Raw genomic sequence first — 21580 nt, forward strand, 5'->3', positions numbered from 1 at the left:
TGAAATGTATTTCTGAAACATAATGAAAGAGCTGAAACATCATGTTAGTAATGATATTTAATGAATCTCAACTCATAGTCTTGGTGACATAATTTTAGTTCTTTAATTCTATAGTAATAACACTAATTTTCTCAGAAAGAATTATTACTTTTCTTACGACTTATTCATCTCTTTGGTTTTGTAAGGTAGTGTGAATTTATGGCTTAGCATAATTGAGGCCAATTATAAAAGGGAAATAAAATGTTTCTGATAGTTATTATTAAGAGAGAACAATAGTCAAAGTTGTATTATGAGAATAAGAGGTTGATCAAACATATTCAGTCTATTTAAAATCTAATTATGTGTTGAATAGAAACCTTTAAAGTGTGTTTGGTTATTAAGTTCTGTTTTAATTTATTTTTATATTCTAAGTAAATAAGTTTTCTTAAACGGAATATATGTATTCATGCAATATATAAATACATATGCATGTGTGTGTACATATAAATATGTACCATGCACACATCATTAATCATACTGGATCTAATTATTTAGAAAAAAGATGTATTCCTTTTGTTCTCTCCTATCAGATATTAAATACATATGAAAATCAAATTTATGGACATTTCCCAGATTGTGTTGAACTTCCCCATGCACGTACATGAATTTCTATGTGTTCAGCATATGACACACAGACTACCAATTTAAGCATTAGGAAAAATGCAACGAATTTTCCATTAAGTGTGCTCCCTCATTGAACACCCTCTGTTTTTCTGGCAGGACCCAGCAGGATCTGAAAAATAAGCAGCATATTGGGAACAATAATGAATATTTATGCTTTATGGAATCCTTTAACATTCATTTTCCATCTGCACTTCTAGACCCCAAAAAACTAAATTAGTAAAGGGATAGGAAGAATTGTGGTTTGGTGACAGGAAAACATCAGTTCAACTGTGAGCCAACTGATACCTAGGCTACATGGAAGCACAAGCAATGTAAACCGAAGATTACTGGCTATCTGCATTTCTATTTAACACCTCTCCATTACATGATCTCAATAAAATAAACTTTGAGTCTATGTAATTGTAGGAGAATAGATGAGGGAATATATCAATATTGTGTAAGAAGAAAAATGTATTATTAACAATGTGAAAGGAGATGAGAAGGGCCAAAAAGGATATACTAGGAAAAAGAATGGTTTGAGGGGGAAAGGATATACTAGGAAAAAGAAAGGTATGAGGGGGAAAAAAACAAGATACTCCTCAGTCATAGTTTTAGCCATTAATACATTAATCCATAGGTTTAAGAAAACCTTATAGTAATTTATAAAGACAAGCCTAAGATACATATTGCTCAGTGAATCTATTTTAACTAAATACTTCACTTCATATTACTATAGGGTCTTGTCAATTAAAATGTTTATGCCATTTTCTTGCTTTAAGTTTCTATGACCTGTATTTGGTAGTCACTGCTAGTAGATCCTGCTTCTAAGTAATCCAACTATGGGCAAAAGAGTACAAAACATCTGGATGAAAATTGGAAATTGTTTTTCTGACAAATTAGCATTTCAGAAAATCCAGAGGATACATATCACCTACAAGAGTTTTTATTGCTTGATTTACTTCTTTGTATATTTGTTTATAGTTAAACTAGAGGCCCAGTGCCCAAATTCATGCACCGGTGGGGTCCAGCCAGCTCACCCCGATTGGGGCCAATTGGGGCTGGGCCCGCGCTGGGGAGGGGATGTGGGGGGTTGGCCGGCCAGCCCTGCCTCCGATCAGGGTGGGGGGGGGGGGGGCAATGGGGGCCGCAGTGCACATCAAAGCTACCGGTCACTTGGCTTTTATATATATAGATGATAGTAGAACTCTGTCTTTTCTGGCAAATGCTAAATTTGATGAACTAAAGTGAAAACAATAACAGTGTAAAAAAGTACAGTTTCTAATTGATAAACATACATATTTTAACAAAATGTAATATTTCTAATCACCACTATTGTTTTCTCAGTTTCAGAATTAGCCCTAATTTATGTTGCCTCCAGAATTAGAACGCTAGGATAGAAATATGTTGGTGAATAACAAACAAGATAAGTCTTCAGCTTATTTTAAAATTTTAACTCCCAGAGATGGTGCCCATAATTCATTTCTCAATACGGAAATTGTAGTGAACCACTCAATTCTTAAACCATGTATTCAGAATCTCAAAGCAACCAGTTTCAAATATTAACTTTTAATTGATTATGTATCTTTATTGTTGAAAGTAGTACAGATGCCTCCTGCTCCCCTTTTTTGTCAAATATTAACTTTTAGCTACTACAGACTGTTAGGACTTATAAAACATGCTCATTATAACCTTTGATCACTAATAAAACAAAGGAAAATGAAGTTTTCCCCAACAAGTATTCTGTGTCCTCTTAAATGCGAAAGTGTGACTTGACCACATACAGAGCCTAATTAAAGAATGCTCACTCCATTTAAGAGCTACCATGAAGGAAATTGTTGCTGTGATGCCAGTATCCTTCTGCCCTGTTAAAAATAATAATAATGATGATTGAAAAGCAAAGACTGTGACAGAAAAATCTGAATGTTCTAGGGCAGTGGTCAGCAAACTGCGGCTTGTGAGCCACTTGCGGCTTTTTGGCCCCTTGAGTGTGGCCACGAAGTTTCAATAGCACTGTACGTGCGTGCCTGCACGTGGTATTTTGTGGAAGAGCCACACTCAAGGGGCCGCAGTTTGCCTACCACTGTTCTAGGTTCTCTCTCAGACACTTGTTTGAAGCTTTGCTCAAGCATTTTAAGGCTAAACCACCACCGCTGGATTCTCCCTGTTGGGAGGACACAGTACTGAGAGATCACATGCCAGGACTGAGCTCAAGATGTGCCGCATCAAATTGTTTACCCTTGACCTCCTTTCCCTCCTCTGCTGGGCTACACATATTCTGTTTCCTCTAGATTAAGAAAAAAATCAATTTCACCAGTGAAAAAGGCTTTTAACTTAAAGCTAAATTCCCTGAAGTTGAAAAAATAAAAAGACAAAAATCTCTCAACTTTTTCATAGACTGCACTAAAGACCAAAATTCTTGTTATGTGATGAGGAAACTTTCACCTATATCTCCGACTCTACGTTTCCCACTTTTCTAAATTAAATAGAAATATGTTGAAAAGAATGAAAACTCTAGTATCTCCATAAATGGAAAGCCTATTACTTTGACTTTGAAGTAGTATATTCTATCATCAAAGTGTAACCTCTGACCTTAGCTACACCTTTCATAATCTTTTAAAATGCATTTAATTTCATTAGATATTTTTAAACATTCAGTTCTATTACACTGTACCTCAAATACGCTGGCAATAATAATAAAATGCCTGGTGTTCTCATCATAATGAGATGAAAAGCTAGTGTTTATAGATTGAGTAAAAGTGAAGGAGAATGAAAAACTGAAAGCACATCAGTATGAGAAAATAGGTCATCACATTCCTCAGCAAGTCCTTTTGGAGTGTTTCACATTCATTGGTTTGTGTGCCTGACTGTGGTAGAATCAATTGGACTGAAATATTTCTAACATTCAGACTGCTTTCATTCTTTAAAACTCTTGTAATACAAGCAACAGAGTATGAAGTTTGCTAATATTTGTGAAATTTTGAAACTGGTCATGATAGATTGTACTATAGAATATTTTAGATCTTATGCATTTTCTTTTACTGGTCAGATCTCAGTAAACACCTATCCATCAAGAATATGGTGCTGAAAAATGTCTGCTTCTGCTTATGAACCAGAAATAATATGAACATGGTCCATATTTAAAATAATAAGAACATGGTCCGTATTTTAAATTATTCTAAATTGTCTTTCAGTTTGAGGCACAGGATTCAATTCAATTAAATAGAAATACACACATACATGTATGCATATAGAGAGCACCTATGAGGCAATAAGAAATATTCTAAAAGTCCTATCTTCAGAGATAATTCCCATATTTTACAGTGTGGTTTTACCCAAAGCATACAGAGTATTGCAAAAGTAGGTTTACAGTTGTTCTTATGGAAAATAATACAATAATTAATAAATAATAATACAAGAATAAATTGTTTTGCCTACTGACAATTATATACCTACTAGAGGCCCAGTGCACAGATTCATCACTGGTGGGTTCCCTCCACCTGGCCTGTGGGGATCAGGCTGAAACCGGCCAACATCCCCTGAGGGATCCTGGATTGTGAGAGGGTGGTTCTCGGGTGAAACACCCCAGAATTGAGCTTCCTCTTTTCTGGTTCCCTGTGCGTCACCCGAGAACCGCAGCTGCCAAATCACCGCAGCCCAACAGCTTGGGCATTGAGTATCTGCCCCCTGGTGGTCATTGCGCATCATAGCTACCAGTTGGATGGTCGGACGGTCACTTATGATTTTATATATAGAGAGAGATTATGCCCACCCTGTATTTTATCCTTTGTATTTTATCCTTTATATTTTCTATGGCTAAATATTTTGAATGATTTAAATATGCATTGACTGAAATAAGGTTTAAACTTCCTTCTTTGAAGTCCTGGAAGCCTTAGGTATTTTACCTTTAGCCCTGGATGATCATGACATAAAATATATACAAATACATATATTTTTTGAAGGGGACTACCTCTGTGAAAACTACGGTCACTGATCAGCAAACAGAAGCATCTTTCCAAGTAACCTCAGTCAATATAGGAGAATTAAAGAAGTAACAGTTTCACAATAAAACTGTATATCTTAGTTTAATAGTTTGGAGCATTTACTATATAAGGAATAACTGACTGATGAACAATTGAATCAATATATTAAAAAAGTTGATCTACTATCTAAACAGAAGTTATAAGGAATGATTTCCAGGTTTGTTGTAGGCTACTCAAAAAGTTTTGCTGACAACTTATATATACATAAAATTACATTCTGTAGCACATCACTCTCTTTATCTTGAAATAAATGTTAGTTAAAAGCACATGCTCCAAGAATGGGCCTTTCACTTCTATCTTTTGTTTTTTATAATATGTGTTATGGCAAGAAATTAAATAAATATAAAAACATAACTGTCCTTTTCAGCTTCAATATGTCAATATCCAGGAAGTTATCAGTCTTTTCCTTAAAAGAAGAAAAAACTAAACAAACTAAAAATCAATGACTTTTCTTGGACAGATCACAGAACTGAGGTTATACGGCAAAAGGCAAAAGGAACTGCATAATAACACTGTATTCTAGTTTTGGGAAACAGTAAGATTGTTTTCTACAAAGGGGTATAGGTTAGAAATTTTGGTACTACTAATCATATATACTGGAATTCAATAATCAAGTAAATTCATGGCAGATGGTGGGACCCAGGTTTCTTCCACTGTTGTAATGAGAGTTTACAGATAAGCAAGAGAATGAGGCTATAATGATCCATATGATAATGGATTCGAGTTGCAGACATCATTCTAAACTCAGGTTTAATTTAATAGACATAGGAATGGTACATGTCTATAAAGAAATATTTATAGATATGTGTGTATACATGACTTAGTATACACACATATTATTCCTTGCTCTGAAGGCCTAGAGGCAATAATATATACCCTAGTAGCAATGAGCACACCTAGTTCTGAGATTTTTGTTTTACAATACCATATATATATGCCTAATATGTAAAGTGTCCCCTCGGGAGTTTGACCAACTGGAAGTTCGACTGCTCACTATTACATGTGCTGACCACCAGGGGGCAGAATGGAAAGAAGGGAGGCCGCGGCCAGCAGCCAGAAGCCACTTGGGACCCTACCTGTGCACGAATTTCGTGCCCTGGGCCTCTCGTTCTCCAATAAAAGAAACCAGGGATTCAGGGAGACACAGTTGACACTAAGGTGGGGCAGAATATATCTAAGATAGACCTGGAGCAGACGGTAGTATCAGAAAGTGAGAAAGTGCTCAAACAAACAAAAATTAACATATTGACAGAAGTATGTGAAAGCAAAACAGGATCCAACCTAAAGAGTTCCCTAATGCTACATCTAGAATAATTTGAATAAAATAAAGCAGTATTAGATATAAGCCAAAATTTAAATTAGATAGTTACGAGTCGATAATAATGTAAATAAATGATTGAATAATGGTGGAGAAGACACAGATCTCCTATACAAAAGAATTCCAGATAATTTGTAAACATCCTCTGGCCTTAAGGAGGTGGGGTATACATCTCTACTTAAGTCCAGGCTGTGCAAAGTGACCTTCTTCCAAAGAGTACAGTAGGAAAAAATGGAAAAAATAGTTAACTTGGCAATGGGGAAATCTGACAAACACTATCTTAAACAGATGATCAAGGTCACCATAAACCAGGGATGGCGAACCTATGACATGCGTGTCAGAGGTGACATGCGAACTCATTTTTTTGGGTTGATTTTTCTTTGTTAAATGGCATTTAAATATATAAAATAAATATCAAAAATATAAATCTTTGTTTTACTATGGTTGCAAATATCAAAAAAATTTCTATATGTGATACAGCACCAGAGTTAAGTTAGGGTTTTTCAAAATGCTGACACGTCGAGCTCAAAAGGTTCGCCATCACTGCCATAAACAGTGATATGTTATTTTGATTGTATGTATCCTTGATATAATGTAATGAAAATAGCACTTTACTTCTGTAGTCTTCCTCTCCCAAAATTCATAATCCCAGTCTAATCATGAGAAAACCACAATACAAATCCCAATTGAGACATTCTACAGAATACTGAACCATTACTTCTCAAAATCGTGGAGGACATACAAATAAGCAAAGTGGAAGAAATTTTCTCAATTAAGAGGAGCCAAGGAGACATGGCTACACAATATAATTTTCTATCCTGAATGAAATCCTGGAATAGGAAAGAGGTAAAAACTAAGAAAAATTTAAGTGAGTATTGACTTTAATAATGTATCAATAAGGGTTCATTTATAAATATAAATAGAACTGTATTAATGTAAGATGATAAAAATAGAGGAAATAGGGTATAAGGTATATAGGTACATAGAAACTCTCTGTAGTACCTTTGTAATTTGTCTGTAAATTTAAAACTGTGTTAAAATAACTAGTTTATTATCAATAACATGCTCAGAATGAATGTGCAATATAATATTGCCAAAAGAACCGCATACTCCTATACCAATATAGCTAGTACACTTGCAAGGAACTACTATCAGCTATGAACTTGACCTTTGAGGATTCAAGCCCATGACATATTCCAAAGGCTGTATGGTACATACATTTAGAGCAGCAATCTTCAATCAGTGTGTTGTGTAGCACACTGCTATGACACAAGAATTTTTAAAACATGCAATATCTGAGTATTTAGTCAGGAACACTGACCTCTTTTCACTTAGGTTGTCAAATAAAAAAAAATGACAACAGCCAACACAATAATAGTTGTCCACTATAAATGAATTAAAATTATACCTTTTTTTTTGTCAGAAGAGTAACAAATATATATTTTTCGGTGTGCTACAGAATTTTAGTAATTGGTTTATGTGTGCTATGAGGTGAAAAATGTAGAATATCACTAAATTAGAGCATAAACAGAGAGGAAGAAAGGGCACAAAGTGATGCAATGGCAAATATTCTTTGGATTAAAGGTATTCAGTATTTGGAGAGTCTTGTAACAAGAGCTCAATTGTTGAAGGGAACAAGTAGGGATAATTTAAAATACTAAACAAAATATTTGAGTTATTGATTTTTTGAAGTGGATGGATGATGATGATGCCAGCAAAAATTTTACTGATTTTTACCTGCTGTCTTCTTTGGCTTACTAAGCTATTTCTGTGAGTGTGTCTAAGAGATTCAACACTAAGCAGTTAAATATCTTATATAATAAAAGTCTAATATGTTAAGTGTACGGTTGTCCAGTTGTCCATTCAGCCAACAAAAGCATAATCCTATCTAATAAAAGAGAAACATGGTAATTAGCCGTACAGCCGCTACCCTTCCCATTGGCTAATCAGTGAAATATGCAAATTAACTGCCAGCCAGGATGGTGGCCGGCAGCCAGCCAGCTTGAAGCCAACAGGGAGTCTTGCTTGCTCCAGTGACGGAGGACTCCAACGTTCCCCGCCTGACTTGCCGGCCTCTCAGCTGCAACTCTAAGCAACTATGTTGCAAATATAGAAGCTAAACAAAACCCCAGAAACCTGCTTTAGTCAGCCGAGCTTCAGCCAGCCGGACCGCAACATTGTATCAAATACAGAAGGTAAACAAAGGTCAAAAACCTGCTTTCAGCAGCCGAGGCCTCAGAGCTAAAGCTGGCCCAGAATAAAAAAAAAAAGAAAAAAAGGACAGGTTGGGAGCCTCAGTCACCCGCCAGCCTGAAAACGGCCCTCAGCCCCTCACCCAGACTGGCCAGGCACCCCAGTGGGGACCCCCACCCTGAAGGGGGTGTGACCAGCTGCAAACAGCCATCATCCCCTCATCCAGGCTGGCCAGGCACCCCAGTGGGGACCCCCACCCTGATCCAGGACACCCTTCAGGGCAAACCAGCTGGCCCCCACCCGTGCACCAGGCCTCTATCCTATATAGTAAAAGGGTAATATGCCTCCTGGCACCGGGATCAGCGTGACAGGGGGCAGCGCCCTAACCCCCTGATCGCCCTGCGGCTCTGTGTGTGACAGGGGGTGGGGCCACAACCTCCCTATCAGCCCTGCTCTATTCGTGACAGGGGAAGGCGCCCCAACCCCCTGATCAGCGCTGCTCTGTGCCTGATGGGGGGAGCTCCACAACCCCCTGACCGCCCTGTGGCTCTGTGTGTTACAGGGTGCGGCGCCCTAACCCCCTGATTGCCCTGCGGCTCTGTGTGTGACAGGGTGCAGCGCCCCAACCCCCTGATTGGCCCTGCTCTGTGGGTGATAGGGGAAGGTGCCCCAACCCCCTGATCGGCCCTGCTCTGTGCCTGATGGGGGGAGCTCCCCAACCCCCTGATCGCCCTGCGGCTCTTTGTGTGACAGGGTGTGGCGCCCCAACCCCCTGATTGGCCCTGCTCTGTGGGTGATAGAGGGCGGCGCCCCAAGCCCCCCCCCCCCCCCCACGGGCCCTGCTCTGTGTGTGACGAGGTAGAGCCATAACCTCCCCACCGGCCCTGCCCTGAGTGTGACAGTGGCGGTGCCCCAACCCCCTGATCGGTCCTGCTCTGTGGGTGATAGAGGGTGGCGCCCCAACCCCCCTATCGGCCCTACTCTGTGAGTGACAGGGGGGAGCTCCCCAACCCCCTGATGGGCCCTGCTCTGTGCATGACAGGGGGGAGCTCCCCAACCCCCTGATGGGCACTGCTCTGTGCGTGACAGAGGGGAGCTCCTCAACCCCCTGATCGGCCCTGCTCTGTGTGGGACAGGAAACGGAGCCCCAACCCCCCTGATGGGCCCTGCTCTGTGCATGACAGGGGGCAACGCCCCAACCCCCTGATGGGCCCTGCTCTGTGCGTGACAGGGGGTGGTGCCGCAACTTCCCTATCGACCCTGCCTTGAGTGTGACAGGGGGCGGTGCCCCAACCCCCCAATCTGCTGTACCCTGAGCGTGACTAGGGGTGGCATTTCAACCTCCCGATCTGCCCTGCTTTGTGCATGACAGGGGGCAGCGCCCCAACTCCCCAATTGGCCCTGCTCTAAGCCCAACCAGGGGCTGCACCTAGGGATTGGGCCTGCCCTCTGCCACCCGGGAGCAGGCCTAAGCCAGCAGGTCATTATCTCCTGAGGGGTCCCAGACTGTGAGAGGGCACAGGATGGGCTGAGGGACCCCCTCTCCGCCCCCCCCCCCCCCCCCAGTGCACAAATTTTTGTGCACCTGGCCTCTAGTATGTTAATAATATGCTAAGGCCACTCAACCACTCACTATGATGTGCACTGACAACTAGGGGGCAGACAGTCAACTGATCGACCAGTCACTATGATGGGCACTGACCACCAGAGGGCAGATGCTCCGACCAGTAGGTTAGCTTGCTGCTGGGGTCCAGCCAATCAGGACTGAGCAAGACAGGCCAGACACACCCTGGAGCCCTCCTGTGGTCCCTTCCCAGCTGGCCAACCTCCCATATCCCTCCCCGGCTCTGATCATGCACCAGCAGGGTCCCTTGGCTTGGCCTGCACCCTCTCACAATCCAGGACTCCTCAGGAGATGTCAGAGAGCTGCTTTCGGCCCAATCCACAGGCCAGGCCAAGGGACCCCACTGGTGCATGAATTTGTGCACCAGGTCTCTAGTTTAACATATAATGCACAAATGGTTATTTAAGCAATTCTGGCATCTAATATTTTAAATTTTTTAATGATGTTGAATTTAAATTAGGGATTGAACTCATTATAAAAGTAGCTTTTTTGTATTTTGATTCAGTTAAAATTGTGATTAGTGGTTTTTTTTTTTTAAGTCAACAACATTTTTACATTCCTCGTGGCAAAATAAAATTAATTTCAGCCCTTTAGAAAAAGAAAATTATTTACCTAGGTTTTTCACTTATTGTAAATATATTGGGTTATGGAAATCTGTGTTTAGATATAAGATGCAAAGCCAAGACCCGAAGAAGTTATGAATGAGTGAACACAATCTATGGAGTGTGCAAAATACCCTTTCTTCAGCACTAATTTAAATATTTACTGAATGTTAATATTCAGATGTATATGTGTGTGTCTGTGTGTGTGTTTTTCCCTAAAGGTCTAGGAAAGAAATGATGAATGTTGAGCTCAGAATCAAAATAGCCTATTCAAGAAGGATGAGTTTTTTTGTGTCCTGTTATTGTTCTTTTGTGAAACATGATTTATTTTCCCCACTGATCCTTTCCCTTATTCTTATATGTCAGTGCTTAACTACAAACTTTAGATTAAAAGTGTATTCATGCATACCGTGGTAAAGTACCAGAGATATCTGATTATATAAATGTGAAATACATTACAGAACAGGTGTTTGTGGAAAAGGAAACTTAGAGTGAAAGAAACGTGAATTTAAGAGTTTTTTTTCTAAGTTACCTAAACTAATAAGGGGGAAAAGTTTCTGACTTTTATCGAAATTAAAAGGTGTTGCTTGAAGACTCTGACTGTTCTACACTAAAGTGAAATTTATCTTTTTCTCATAGAGAAATGAGATAGTAAGACTTTATAAAATGAATTATAAAACTAATTTGCTTATATTTGGAAGTGTGTTTTCTTCTTCAAATCACTTCTAGATAAAGAATGTTTAAATAAATCCTAAAATATTTGTTCAAAATGTTATATGATCTTCACATACAGTGTTGCCCACATACACAGAGAACAGGAGCCCCTTACCTGGGCCGCATATTTTCCAAGCCCTGTTTTGGTGCACCTTTAACTGTGCTTTGTATTAGTTTTTGAAGCCAAGAACATGTTCTTGAAGATCTCACACCTGCCTGGAACCATGTTCCAAGCTAGAAAGAGCAACCTGAGCCATTTTCTAGGTCTGTACTTGGCGTACACCCAGAGGTCTGACAGTAGCCATTGGGTGGTTATTTGTAGGAATGGGTACATAGAGCTTGGACATTCAAACTGATGAAACCATAGGCATGTGAGGAAATAGGTGTAGAAAGAGAAAGGAAGGCACTGACAGGGATTTTCATTTGTGAGCACTGAAATGTTAAGGATGGATATTTTCACAATTAAGTTTCTCTCTCCTGAATAAGAATACTAGTTTATTCTGCAAAAGAAACATTTTGAGTGTAACACAAAGAAATGACACCATTTAGGCTTTTTAGACTTGTCTATGAAAAGTTAATTAATGCTGTTGAACACTCTAAATTGAATTCTTGTAAATTTAATATGCATGTGAATCACTCGTGGATCCTCTTAAAATTCAGAATTTATTCTGTTCCATAGAACTCTGGGGCCTGGGATTCTGAATTTTTAGTTAGCTCATCTACAAATAATATTTTGAATAGCAAGACTGTAGAAAACAAGGCAAAGTAAGGCTAGTTTTGTCTATGGTGTAGTTATTCCTAACTATATTATAGGAACTGGTGAGATAATAACAATTCAATTATTTTTATAGTCCTTTTAAATCAATGAAAATATAACTGCAAAAAAAGTGCATCTATTTCACCCCTTTGCTGCTAAGCCAATCAGTCATTGCAACTTGTTTATAGCTGCCAAAGAGATTTCACAATTTGCTTTTATTTATTAATGATATTTAAACCTGAATTAAAAGAGACAATTTGTTAATTTTCATTTAGTTTTTTGCTTTTTTCCCCACAGAGATAATAAAATACCACTTAAGAAATACACTCACTTATGGAAATATTTATTTTAGATTTGACAATGGTTGTGTTGAAATTATTTTCTTCTGAGACAACAATGGTTAATTACATCTTTGTAGAAATAATGGAGAGCAAAACAAAGAAAAATAATTCTGTAATAATTTTTATTAAAAATGCAGAGCAAACAAATAAAAGGCAGAAAAAAATGAAAGAAAAATAATGGGAGGCATGCAATCTTATCAAAATTATAAGATATTTTGATGTTGAACTCTTGACTACGCTGGAGCCATTTGAACATTTATACCCAGTCAGCAGTCCCTTAGTTCCCCTTTCTGCTTCTACCCATGTGATACTCTCATAAAGTACTCCATAAACTTCAAATTAATTGATTTTCTGTATTATCTGTTGCTATGGGGAAAATATGGTGACTAAAGGCATACAAATATTGCCTAAAATAATGTCTAATACTAGTAATCTGCCAATTGCATTGATTCAGGTGTATAGATAGTTTTTGTGTCCATTCTGATTTGACCATCATCCAGTCGGATAAGTCAGTGCATGCCAAATACTTTGTAGATTCCTCTCCCCCTCCAACATCTCCAAAATTAGAAAGCTCTAAATTGAAATGGCTCATTCCATTTATGTTCCTTTTTACCTTAACAAGAGGCTATTGACATATGTATCAAATTCTTATTTAAATTTTACCTATATATAATATTTTTTATAAAAAATTATAAAAGGCAAATTAGTTGAAATATTTAAGTGTAAACCAAAATTAAATAAATATTATCTACCCCATTATTATCATAGATTTCATGGAGTGAATTATCTAGGTCAGTTCTCCCAAATCTGAAATACACAGCTTAAATTGATTGTCCGTTGGTTTTCCTAATGGAGAATATTTTTTTACATTAATTTTAAATAGTGGTAATTTTAACTTTGGGATAATAATTCCTAGCTATTATAAATTTTATAAAATTTTTCCTAATATGTAGGATTAATAAAGTAGAATCAAATGTACTATTATATTTCATGATTAATACAATTTGCACATATGGACATTAAGTACATGGTAAGTTTATTGTCTTTTTGTAACAGACTATAGTTATTTTTTATTGGGAAGTAATTTACACATTCCTCATTTATAAAAGTTTTATAAGTTCAAAAGGTAATTATGTACTTAATAAGTAGTCCACTGAATAAGTTATATATTTTAAAAATATAAGGCTCATAAAATTTTAACAAATTTAATCCATTTATGACAATAGACTGGGGAAAGCCTAAGGTGGATTACCTTTTATTGCATACTTCATAGAAGAAAAGATTTTGATCTACCTTTAATGCCATTCAAAAAGAACTGATATTAAAATACATAAGAAAGAAGTAGAAAGAGGAATAAGGACTGAATATACTTAGAGGTATATGTATTAAGCTAAAATCTAATAAAACCACCCTATTCTAACACAACCTAAATTAATTATGCTTCTTAGTATGATATTTAAATAAAAGATTTCAATTTCTTTAAATATACCCAAATAACTGAATTAAACTTGAAGGGATTTATGCTAAGTTTGTAACTAATTGCCATAAAATAAATTGAATAATTATATACACATCATCATGTTATAGATAAAGAAGAGGATAGTCTTACTTCAGGTTTACCCTATGTCTTGATGAAAATCATGCTAGAATACAGATTGTTAATATATCTGTCTTTCTAATTTTATGTTAGTAAAACTTGTTTTAAATCCTGCTATTCAAAATTAAGGTAAATGATATATATATATATATATATATATATATATATATATATATATTCATTCCTCATGCTCTGATTTTTTATATATCTTATTTTCCAAATTATTTTCTTTGAAATTTCTTTTTTTGGGGTGAGGGGTAAAATACTGTATACATTATCATCAGTTATTCCTTCAAGAGCCTGGTTTCCATATACTTATTATCCATCTAGACTTTCATGTTCTGGTTGTTGTATTGTAGAATGCAAAAGTCTGGAAATCACAGAATGACAGTCATTTTGACTAATGCTTCCTTGATATACTTCAAAGTTTGAGGAAATAGTAGCAGTAAGTCAATATACATATGATTTCTACAATACATTCCTTTATCCTTGCATCTCTTTATTTTTCAATAATGTATACCTTTTTTTTATTTTTCTGGTGCAATTGTAAATATCATTACTTTTAATCCAGAAAAATTGTACCTTAATTGCTTATTGGATAACTGACTCTGTTTCCAGGGACATTTCCTTCCCCATTTTAAGTACTATCATTCTTATTTTGATTCTTCCTTCCTTCCCCAAAAATATTTCATTTGCCTTTGAATTTTTACCTCTAAAATTTTCTTCGGCATTTTAGAATATATTCATATTCTCAACATCATAGATTTACACAGACATCATCTTGTTGACCCTTGTGTTTGGAGCACTCAGAACAGGGCCTTGCATGTATTAGAGTCAGGATATATATGTTTAATGAATGATATATACAGTGTTATTTGTGCCCATTGTCATATTCAATGTCATTTCTAATTCTCACAATTTCAATTTCCTGGAAATTCTACCTCATCTTAACCACCTTCATTTTCATCCATTTCAAATTATCTTCCTATGGTTGGAACAGACTGACATGTTCCTCTCATCCTTCTCTCCTCAGTATGGCTGGCTTTCTTCACCTATGATGCCAAATATCTGTCAATTTTTCTTCTAGTTCCTCTACCATCCTAAAGAGGCAATAGAGAACACCAGGATGATATTCTCCTTTCCCTTTTCAAAGATCCCATGTTTGTTTGTTTTCCCACTCACAGTCCCCATGTTTGGTAAATTAAAAGGGAATGGCTAACCTTTTAGCTTTCCTAATGTCTCTCATTAGGTTAACCCATAGTGGGAAAATTGGATCATGGCAGATTTATATAGCAGCCAGCTCAGTTTGCAGTTTCTTTCATGATTCTGCTAACCAGAGTTGACATTTTCTACTATCCTCACTACATGTTCTTGGATACCCTGGAAAATGGCATTGATGGTAATTTTCAATTCTCACAATGCCCTGGTCTTCTTCTGGACCTCCACATTTTACTTAAAGAAACAACACCTTAGGATAGAAGTCTCAATGGCCAACTTCATTCCAGAGCTTTGTTTCAAGGACTTAAAACATGAGATATGGGTACAGTATAAGATTATTGCTCTGACCACTCAAAAAGCTATCTTGGGAAATGGCATGTTTGGTTTGGTATCAATGCTGGGACTGTGGGACTGAACCCATACAAAGGGAAAGAAACAACCTTTATACCTTTTTAGAGGTTGACAGTACCATTATGTTTCATAAAATGAAATACAGATATATTTTCTCAATTCAGTTCCACTGACTTTACCATTACGGTGAATATTCCAAAAATTCTGGTTACAATTTGTCTATAAGGTAAAGTTTCAGGTGTTCTGGAAATTGGTACTTAAGAAAATTGTTTTTAAAAGTCTATTAGTTATTTAAGTGGAAAGTCTAAAAGGCCATGTTAAAGGTGTTATTTAAAACAGAAGTCTGCACTTGTGCTCACTTTCACTCTCTCATTCTCCATAAAACTTTTATTTTTCTGACTACTCAAGTTTTTAAAAATTAATTATAGTGTAAGGTGAAAATAGTATAATATAGAACATTAAAATTCTTAAATTTCTCATTCTCTAGAATGGCCTTTTAAAATTTGGTACCTCTCTTGACTATTTTTTTCTTCCTATTCATGCACAGCAACATTTTCTGAAGTAAAACAGAATATTAGCCTGGAGATATTTCAAAGAATTACACAGAATTATTAAGTAATTTAAAAAATAACTTGATAAAACAAAACTATTTTATGAGCCAATTTTTTTCAGCCTATAACATGACATTTTTGTTGTTTCAGTATTTTGTTTTGTTTGTTTGTATGTTTGTTTATTTGTTTTTTTGCTACTAGAAGCACTATCCCAGTCTTTGTTAATACATAATTGGCTAGACGTTTATTATCTGCTCAGACAAACCCACAGAAGAGGAGCTGATACATAGAATCAAATGTCCATCCAGAAAGTGGGTATGAATTTGCACCTTCTCACAAGAGGGTATGAGCATAAGGTTTTCAACACTTGGCACTGATATTTCAAATATTTCAAGATAAGTGGGACTCATCTCAGGAATGTAAGAGTGGTTTAACATTTGAATCATCACAGTAACAAAATAAAGGAGAAAATTATATCAGATGCTGAAAAAAAACAATTTAACCCTCATTTATGACATTTTCAGAACATTACAGGTAGACTGGAACTTCTTTACACTAATAAAAGTTAACTATGATAAACCTAATGATAACATCATCGTTAATGATGAAACATTAAACTTTTTTCCCTTAAGGTTAGGAATAAGACATGGATATCAGCTCTTACAACCTCTATTCAATTTTAAAGTGGGAGGCCAAACTAGGACAAAGGGTAAGATAAGAAATATAGAGATCATAAAGCATAAGGTGTGCTATGGTCTGTGTTTGTTTGTGTGTGTGTGTGTGTGTGTTTGTGTGTGTTTACAAATGACAGGTTTTTATAATTAGAAAACCTTATGAAATCTATAGAAAGAAAACCCTAAGGGAAATATATTTAGCAGGTTGCACTTATACAAGGTCAATATACAAGTCAATTGTATTTCTACAATGAGCAAATGGAAATTAAATCCTAAAAAATATTATAATAGCATTAACAATTCAAATACTTAGTAATAAATCTAACAATGAAGTGTAATAACTATACCATAAAGTAAAAAATGTTGCTGAGATAAATATAAAAATAAATAAATAATTGAAAAATCATTATATTCACAGATTGGAAGAGAACATTGTTTTTTTAAAAAATATATTTTATTGATTTTTTACAGAGAGGAAGGGGGAGGGATAGAGAGTTTGAAACATCTATGAGAGAGAAACATCGATCAGCTGCCTCCTGCACACCTCCCACTGGGGATGTGCCCGCAACCAAAGTACATGCCCTTGACCGGAATCGAACCTGGGACCCCTCAGTCCGCAGGCCGACACTCTATTCACTGAGCCAAACCGGTCAAGGAGAGAACATTGTTAATATATCCCCCCTAATTAAACAAGGGATTCAAAGTAACCTCTATCAAAATTTCAGTGAGCCTTGTCAAGTGCCACAATGATATAATATTTTGCATGGAATAGAAAATATGGAAAATAACAAAAACAATAAAAATATACGGGTGACTTATACTATCTTATTTCCAGACTTACTATAAAGCTAAAGCAATCAATATAGTGTTGTAATGGTGTGATGACAGAAAAACAGATCAGTGGAGGAGAAAAGAAAACCATAAATAGACTCACACTTAAGTGGTTTATTGGATTTTCTCCCAAGGTACCAATGGGAAAAGTTCTGAAGGTAGAACAACTAGATATTTGTACAGACAGAAAATAAACTTCTCTTTCATCACCAACATGTGCAAGGTAAATCATTGATCTAATTTTAAAAACAAGATCAATAAATCTTCTAGAAGAAAATATGAGAATACCTTCATGACTCTAATTAAGTCAAATATATTCAAATTTTAAAATTTCACTTGATTAAAACTGAAAATGTGTGCTCATCAAAAGACACTATTTATTAAAATGAATAGGCAAGCTAAAGATTAGGAAAAAGTCTCTGTCTCTCTCTCTCTCTCTCTCTCTCTGTCTCTCTCTCTGTCTCTCTCTCCCTCTCTCGAGAGACAGAGAGAGAAGATTATATATATATATATATATATACACACACACAAACACTCTTATCCAGATTCTAAAGAAGACTTTTAGAAATCAACAATTATCAATAGGATCTGATTAAAAATGCTATAATAGAAATAAAGACTACCTTTAATGAGCTTATTAGTCAACTGGACATGACTAAGGAAATAATTTCCCAAATAAAGGATGTATCAATAGAATCCTCAAAATTGAAAAGCAAATAGTACTAGCCTGAAAAAAATACCAGAACAAAATGTTCAAGGGCTTTTGAAAAACTATAAAAGGTGTAGCATATGCATAATCAGAAGGATAAGAAATGAAAAAATATTTGAAATAACAATGACTAAGAATTTCTCTCAAATTAATGTAGACACCAACCAGGAATCCAAAGAATACCTGACAGAAGCCAATTCCAGCATGACAGCAGAGCTGAATCTGGGAATGGCTGATGGCATTTCCCCAAATCTGAATAGGATACATTAAATTGATTGTTTGCTGCCAGACAGCTCGGGGCATCTTAATCTACATGTTATTGCCTCCTACTGGCCAAACACCTGAACAGCCATAGGCTAATTCTCCCCAAATTTGACAATGCCTCTGTATAGGAACCCTGACCCTTTGAAGTGTATATCTCTGCCTCGACTCAGGATAAATTGTGTTAATAAAAAGCATGGGGTCCTGAGACTAAGGAGACCTTAGTTTCCTTTAAACTAGGCTCCTCTGACCCCCAAATGCCTTTCAAAATTATATTTCATCTCTGGACTCCTATTTAATCTACGCACAGCCTTCTCCAGATTCCAGAACCCTTCTTGATGCCGGAACAAGAACCCTGGCAAATACCAAGCAGGGTAAATACCCAAAACTTATAAGGTATTCACGCTATTCATGATGTGGTAAAGGGTTATTTGAAAATGGAACTCAATTAACTGTAAATATATATTGCAAACACTAGGGCAACCACCAATATTGCATGAACACACACACACACACACACACACACATATATATATATATCTTACCTAATAGAAACATGTAAATTGACCATACCTTCGCTATGCTAACCAGCCAAACAGGAGAGTATGCAAATTAACCCAACAAAGATGGCGATTAATTTGCATGCATAGGCTCCAAGTGGTGGAGCAAAGCTTGACGGCTCCGGGGCCGGCTCCGGCCAGAGCCCGGCCAGAGCAAAGGCTTGGGTCCTGGGTGCCAGAGGCAAACCGGTGCCAGCAGCCAAGGGAAGGGAAGGCCTATTCTCTTCGTGTCACAGGCCTCTAGTATATATATAATATGCTAAGAAAAGTTAAAAAATGGAATCTTATCAAGTGCTCAATTAAAACTACTAAAGACAGAAAAAGAATAGGAAACAAAATTAGAGATGAAGAAAAAGGACAACAAATAGACAACAGTAGCAAAAATGATATATATTAATCTACTGTAGCATTAATCATTTTGAACATCCAAAGTCTATAGTCACCAATTAAAAGACAGATAATCTGAGTGGATCAAAAAACAAGACCCAACTTATATGTTGTCTATATGAAACACATTTTAAATATAAAGACACATAAAATACAAGTAAATGGATGGAGAAAAATATACCATGCTAACACATCAAAAGAAAGCAGGAGTAGCTATATTAATTTCAGACAGAGCAGACTTCAAGGCTAGGAATGTTATCAGGGATAAAGAAAGGCAAAAGAAGGACTTCATGTAATGATTAAGGGGTTAACTCTCCAAGAAAACGACAATCTTTAAAGTGTATAAGCCTAACAATAAAGCATCAAACTATATTAACAAAAACTAATAGAATTGGAAAGAGAAATAAAGTCACTATAGTAATTGAAGATTTCAAAACCTCTCATCAGGAATGAACAGATCTTGCAGTCAGATATTCAGTAAGAACATAGTTGAACTCAACAAATCAGTAACAATGAAGGTAAACAACTAAAAAGGGGGACTAATCACTTGAACAGGCACATCACAAAAGATATACAAATAGCTGTTAAGTGGATGAAAAGATACTCATGATTAATGATCAAGGATAGACAAACTAAAACTTCAATGAGATAACAATTTTCATCTGCTGTAATTGCTAAAATGAAAACAGCAAGCATATCTAAATATTGGAAAGAATTTTTAGTAAGTGAAACTCTCATACATTGCTCATGAAAGTATAAAGTAGTTTAATCACTTTAATTATTTCGGGCAATATATTATAAAGTAAAGCACCTCTATTAGCAAACACTTCCAATTCTAGGTATTTACTCAAGAGAAATGAACTCATATCTCCATAAATATTGACTTGTACCTAAGAAACTCAGAACTAGCAACAACCTAAATTGTAGTATGAATACACAGTGTTACTCTGAAACAAGTCGTACTCAAAAACAAAATGGTATCAACTACTAATATATGAATAAATATATATAAATCTCAAAAACATGCTAAATAAAAGGAGCCAGGGGTGGGGGGGGGGGAGTATATACTGAATAAATCTATATATTTGAGGTTCTAGAACAGGCAATACTAATGTCTAATCATAAAAATCAGTTAAGTGGTTGCCTACTGGTAGGCAATTGAGTAGGTGGTGGGGTTAGAGATGTAACTAAATCCTCTGAAGATGGAAATGCTCTATGTCTTCTTTGGGATGTTGATTAAATAAGCCTATACAATTGTTAAAATTCATTGACGAACTCTTAATATTTGTCCACTGATATATATCTTCATTATATATCCATTACAAAATTAAAAAGTGAAGGTAACAACCTAATCTCAGCAACTCAGCAAGTTCATAATAAATTAGGCAAATGTTTCCAAACTACTGGTGGTGAATTCCAGATGGACTCAGATATATTATAGGGAACCTATAAACAGGGCATTCTTTGTACATAGAATAAATAATATGTTAACATACTATGATTTGTAAAGTTTTAAAAAAAGCACACCATTGTGATTCATTAAACTAGAAATGTATGTAAAATTTTGTTTACAGTTCATTTATAGTTCAATTGGAACATGCAGCTGTTATATATACATTTATTGTACATTAAAACAGGTCATCCTGTTGAAATGTTTTATGAACAACAAAACACTGCACGAATCAAAAGGTGCCTCATTATATTATCATCAGTGACTCCTGAGGCTTGGGGATTACTTGCAAATGAATATTTCTGTCTCAGAAAGAAAAACATGTTCAGCAGCTGAACAGTGTGAAGAACTATAATTAACAGGTTTCTGTAACTAAAAAAGACTAGAGAGCATGTCTTTAGAAGTTCTGACATCATTCCACATGCATTCTGTTTCACATGTGTGTGAGGGAAACACTGGCAGATTTGGAAGCGAATAGGATTTGATGTGTTTTCAGTTGTATTCTACACAGAGCAGCCAGAAGACCTGCTTTCTACTCCCAGTTGTTGGGCTAATCAACTGTGTGATAATATGAACAAGTTAAATTCTTTGTGATTCCTTTTCCATCTGTAAAAACACATGAGATTAACAATTCTATGGGATTTAAATAAATATGTTTTTTGTATGTGTCCTAGGCCACCCATTTGGCTAATCTGTGGGTATTACTCACCATATAGTGTCATAAGTAAAATTTCTCCTGACTAAACACTGTAATATAACA

The sequence above is a fragment of the Myotis yumanensis genome, unplaced genomic scaffold, assembly GCF_028538775.1.
Source record: "Myotis yumanensis isolate MYYU_CA2020_CCGP unplaced genomic scaffold, mMyoYum1.0.hap1 SCAF_6, whole genome shotgun sequence".
In the NCBI taxonomy this organism is placed as follows: domain Eukaryota; kingdom Metazoa; phylum Chordata; class Mammalia; order Chiroptera; family Vespertilionidae; genus Myotis; species Myotis yumanensis.